At 38.8% G+C, this 6,042-nt stretch overlaps 1 protein-coding gene across 1 annotated transcript in view; it reads right to left on the minus strand.

Annotated features, from left to right (window-relative positions):
• Positions 1–6,042, minus strand: part of MYH10 (myosin heavy chain 10) — a 97,455-nt gene that overhangs the window by 56,713 nt on the left and 34,700 nt on the right. The gene's annotated exons all lie outside the window — the stretch shown is intronic.

Here is a 6,042-nt window from a genome sequence, read left to right on the forward strand (position 1 = left end):
AGAGAGAGAGAGAGAAAAGAAAAGAAAAAGCCTTTATGTAAATTCTCATTCAGAAAGCAATACTAATGCATGTTAGCATCCCCTAGTTCCCCCTCCCTGGAGCTTACAAGTATGCCAAATATTTCCTGCAGGATACAGTGTTAGATAGCTGTGCTGCCACATACTCTAAAAGAATTAAAAGATTTAGGGTAAAATCCTTTTCATTTAGAGAAGTGAGGACATCTGCATACTTTAGCTCTTTTCCAGGAAAACAAACACATGAATTATAAAAATTAATCAATCTTCTACCGCTAACAAACTGCCCAAAAAAGGTAAAATTTCAGTAACACTATGAACAGTATTTATAAAATGGAAGCAGTCTCACAAAGCTAAAGATTAACTTTAAAAACTTTGTTTTAATACAACTCAATGTGTTACTATAAATTAAACAACTAAAACGCTTGGCTGGGATCCTAGCCTTATTTCAGTCAATGGCAGCTTTGCTAATGACTTCAGTAGGGTCACAATTTCACCTCTTCTATTTCAGTCTCAATTCCACTACTAGCAGAAACAAAACTCCAGGAGACTGAATTCAAATCCTATAGCAACTCCAGCAATGGGCYCTGCCAAGAGCACATCAGGGTGAATCTATTAAGTAGGCAAAGTATGTTTAGGAATAGCCTTAAGCTRGATGCAGGAAAGTTATTTCATCATTTGAAGGACCTGTCTCTTGCAAATCATGTTACAGAAACAGGTCAAAAAGTCAGAGAATTACCTGTAAATTTATGCAATATCTAGAATAAAAGCGCTTTTCCCTAAAGCACTAAAGCTGCTATTTTGGCTTAATTTTAAGTATATTCTGTAAATTCACTTAAAATATGAAATCCTTAGCTAGAAAAGCAGCACTTCAAAGTTTTTGCTTGGTTTTAAACTCACTGGATGTAAAGCCATACTGTCATTTTCAATAAAGGAAAGTATCCTTCAGGCAAATTTATCTCAGCAACAATTTAGTTAGCAAAAACTTAGTGACTGACTTCTTAACTAGTTGCATTTTTTCCCCACAAGCTACTTCACATCTTCTATGTGAGATTTAGGTTATTTTCTTGATCTGCAGATTACAATCTAGAAAACAGGCAAAAATAACATAGTGGAAGGTGACTTGCAGATTGCAGAGCAAATGGACCAGAAGGCAGAATAGAGGCCAGGTCTCCTGACTCCCAGTAGAGTGGCATGCTCTTCCCACTTTATGGCATACCAGGTCAAACTCCTGCCTGTGAAAGATATTCTAAGATGACACTGTTTTAATGGCAATCAGGAGCAAAACAGTTGCTTGTTGTCTTATTGACAAGTAGTTTGGAAGCACCTATGCATCTTCTTTTGACATTTATGGCACTGTCAGCAGAGCAGAAAAAGGCAAGAACTCAACATCTTTCTGAAGTAGTAGATGGATTTCTGACATTCAGAAAAGTCACATTAGTTTCAAGTTGTTTATTGAAATCCCGTCCAAGGATTTGTGTCCCRCTCACTACTCAGTTATCCATTAATTTTCACCAGTAGATCAGGGACATATACAGGACCTACAAMGTCTAGTGTTGTGACCTACATAAGGCAAAGATGTACAAAACCACAGATCTACACAGAAACCTTTTAAATTCATTTTTTTCTTTTTTTTTTTCCTTCTCATCTTGCTCCCATGCACAGAATCACTACCACAAGCAGATTTATCTGTGAAGGTAAGCATCTTAAATATATTAAGGTGGTCATTCTCGCTCTTCAAATGAAGTTAACCTTGTCCATCCCATTGCACATCATCTTTCAGAGATTTAAAATACTTATGAACTAACCATACAAGCCAACATTTCCCAGGCTGGAAGTCTGGATTAGATATGTGAACCTTCCCCTTATCCTAAGGGTTTCAATCAACATATTTTTGTCATTCCTGATCAGCAGCAACCCCAGGACAAAAAGTTTATCTGGAAGCAGAAAGTCCTTTTAGTAGGTAAATACCCTGCAGAAGGAAAAGTGGCAACAGCACCTTGGCATCTGCTTTTTGCAAATTTTCCTCAATGAGCAATTTCACAAGACAAGAATCCTGACCTACCACTCCGAAGTTCTGTGGCCAGAAACGCCTTTTTTCATACAAAGGGGCCCCTCACATCAGGAAGCAAAACATGAAAGTATGTGCTTAAATTGTTTGTAGGAGAAAGTAACTGCGTAAGTAACAGTCCCCAACAAYAGTCTCTTGTCCTTCTCATAAGACTGGTTGCGAAGAACAGAACAGAATTACTCTCAGATGCAACTGGGTAGATCTTCTGTCAATTTTAAACAAATAACAGATATTTAGACTCAAGACCTGTAATTACAAGGATGTCTTAATTATTTGCCTAATTCTTTGCGAAGAAGTATAACTGATATTTTGGACTAGCACAGAGTCATTAATTGGATTTACTATTTACAAGGCTGCTTTACAGCTCCTTCATTTTACTTTAGATGCTTCACATCTTCTCACACCAGTTGTCTAGGGAATGTTAGAAATTGGACTCCAGCCAGAGGTTGTATACAAGAATGCCTGGTATTTGCTGCTGTTGTCCTTTCATAAGCAGCCTCTATTCCCTCCACACCCCACCACTCCTACTGAAGCCAATTCAGATTAGATATCCTTGTATGGCTGCAAGCATCTGCTAAATGGCTGTTTATCAAGCCTAGTCTCAGTTTTGAGAATAGTATASGCTTGTGGTAAGATTCTCAAATTTAGAACACTATCTTTAAAAGAGTGCAGTTCAGCATATTTTTGTATTTGTATTTGCAAAGACACCTTGCAGCTAAAGACAACAAATCTTGTAGAGATTTGAATATTTCTCAGATTCCTAGTATATCATAACAGAAGTTTCTTCAGTTTGGTCATCTGCCTAAAGGTGCCTGGCACAATCTCCTATTTAACATTAATATGCATTAATATGCAATAATAATAAAAGGGAAACAAGAAAATTTACCATACTAGCTCCAGCAGCTGCAGCTACTCAAAAGAAAAAAGGAAGTCTGCAGAACCTCTCATTACGTTTTCACACTTTACCTCACAATGTTTTCTTTTTTTCCTTTCAGTGCGTACACATTGTAAAATTAGCACCACTTTTCTGTAGTCAATTCCTTACGGATGCTGGGTTAATACAGACTTTAATCTGTACTGTAATATCTTTAATACTGATTATGAAAATTAGTTAAGTGCAGCTTGCCCAGCCAGCTTAAATTTTAAAATTTAAGCTAAACTACAAAGCAAGAAAGCCCTAGCACCTTTACTAACTCTTTGTTACTGGTTACCRTGCCAAAAATAAACCATCCAATTGTAGAGTAAAGAAGTGACTACACTTATTGCTCATTTAGCAAATTCCATCTCATCGTTAATCAAGCAACAAATGCTCCCTAAAAATTCTCTAAAAACTTTCCAGAACAGAAAGGTAGAAGAAGCAAAGCCACATTAGTAACTAAATAATCCCCCAAAAGTTATTGGGCTGCAAAAGATGCTAGTAGCTCAATTATTTCACGACCACTAAAACAAATAAAAGTCTAGTTTCCTAGCAACTATTGTACTGTGATTTTTAAGTCACAGGCATGCTTCATGACAGGTCTGTCACCTACACAGTCTTGTTCGTCCAGACAGGCATGAACTTACACTGCTCCCTATTCCCCTCAGCCTTACCAAAGTGTTACTTTTCAGTGCAGGTAATTATTTTTACTAAACCTATTGTAACATAGTGTCTCAGAGCTGTGGCCTTCATCAGCATTTGATAAACCGGCCAACAGGCTCAGGAATCATGCTTGGCAGGTAGGTGYCTGTGTATATATTTGAGTTGTTTAATTACTCAAAGGCCAAGGGAAAAAGAAGGGGAGAAATCACCACTTCTGAGAAAGTTACAATTAAATCACAGAGAAAATAAGTGTTCTTTTGGACACAGGAAACCAGCTTTTAGTTCACTCTGAGAAAAGCAACAGCTGCTTCCATCAAAACTCAAAGTTGCTCCTAACAACTTTGTTCCTAGGGTTCAAATACTAGCCAATTTGTTAAGAACAGAACTGTTTGGGGCCAGGAACGTAATGAAACAAATATGAAACAAAACAGAATAAAAATAAGGAACTCAGTATATAAATATTCATAAGATTACATGYCATTGACTCAGAATAAAGCGCTGAACACCAGCCTCCTCCGGAATGCTGCTTTCAGATAAAATTGCAGCAGATAATATTCTGTAGGTGCAGCCTTTAACATTGGTACAAGCAAGACACTGAATTGCATGTGGTAAAACCTGTCCAGTGTCATARTATTAATAGTTCCAATACTTAGTTTTGTGACATGATGCCAGGACAGCGTTGAAGTCCGTCCTTGTGAGATGTGCTGCTCACTGCTTCTTAGCACCAGAAGTTGAAACTTCARGGAACAAAAGATTTTGTCATAAGATCTTTTACATGTCCAACAGAAGAGATGGTTCTGAGGATATTAAGTTGTGACTGCATCCAGACCAGTCCCCAGAATTTCCAGACTTCAGTACTGGATATAGTTGCGTCCTCCTCGGGTCTGAGCTTAAGCAATTGCATTCACTCCCCATCCCTTCAGCCCTACCCCTCCTAATCTGGAAGCAAGCCTGTCTCTACACTAGGATGCACATCAAGCAACTTCGTAAGTATCCAGCCAAGGCATGGAACTATGCTACTGACAGTCAGAAAGAAAAGGGGGGGGGGGGGGAAGGAACAATCCCTCACCCAGACCCTATTGCAAGTTCCACACGTTTCATGTTGAAGTATGTACTGTACTAGATATAAATCAGAGTTCAGTTTTGTATTTGGTTCAGRTGGATCAAAAGCTTATTGTGATCTTACAGGTAAAATAGAGTTGAGGAGAAAAGCACTTAAACATTTTCCAGTTTAAGAATGAACAGATCAGACCTTCACTAAATGCTGTAGCACTGCCATTCCAGCTTCCATGGTCTGTGCTGACCATGCGAAGGGAGTGCAAGGTACATGTATGGGCACGAGATAAAGCTATTAAAAAAAAAGAAGTCATCTGCGGCTGGCATATACCGTAGAAGCATCCACATACACATGAAGAGCAAAGCATTTCATTTTGTTCTGGCATCCTATCCTGCTTTGAGGTCTGTTTTGTACATTGCATGTTAAACAGTCATCACACGAAAATAGAAGTCCTGTTAAGAACAGGAATCAGAGCCCTCAACAAACCTATGTCATCTGGGGAAACCTTTTTCCTAGCTACAAAATTGGATTTGCTTCCTGTTTCAGCATTCTCTGGCCCCATGAACCTAGTATTCAARAAGGATAGCTAGAAAAGATCCTTCTTCAGTCTAGTCTATAGTCTGAAAGTTAAGGCACTCTTGCGGAAAGTTGGAGATGAAGATTTGAATCCCTTCATATCAAGAAAATTAAACCCAGGTCTCTTCCCAGCAATCAATCTAACCATAAGGCTATTTCGGGAAGCAGGCACCCTCACAAGCTATGGTCTCAATGCAGCTGGTATGCGCTGGCATACAGTATGGTCAACTGATCAGGAACAATCAAGTCAGAAAAAACATTCAAGCTACCATTGCTTCCCTTCTCTTGCTCAGATAATTGAACAAAAACTCTATCCAAGATTGCTAAYGGCAAACAGCTTCAGAATTGGAACAAGGTGTGTTTTCACCACACAGATGAACCATTCTAATCACCAGCCTGCTCCTAAAAGGGGTATTTCCSCTTCTGCTCCCCTTCCTCAAAGTCACACCTCATCCTTCACATTAGTAGGCATTTGAACAGATAGAGAACCAATCCAGAGAACTGAACTGATGAAAAGCAATTTGTTTTTTGGTAAAGTTGTTTTTCTGCCAGCTTCACTCCCTGAAGTTGCTCATCATGATGGCAGACAAGCCCCAGCRCCAGCACAACAGAATCGATGAAAATACATAACCTATGCAGTGGATAAAAGAAGTGATCCAATTTTCTTCTAACAGCATCCCAAGGACATTAACTCAGTGGGGTCAAAAGCCGCAATGTGCGTTTTTACTCCTCTGACTATACCAC

The sequence above is a fragment of the Rhea americana genome, unplaced genomic scaffold, assembly GCF_003343005.1.
Source record: "Rhea americana isolate MKP2758 unplaced genomic scaffold, rheAme1 scaffold_138, whole genome shotgun sequence".
In the NCBI taxonomy this organism is placed as follows: domain Eukaryota; kingdom Metazoa; phylum Chordata; class Aves; order Rheiformes; family Rheidae; genus Rhea; species Rhea americana.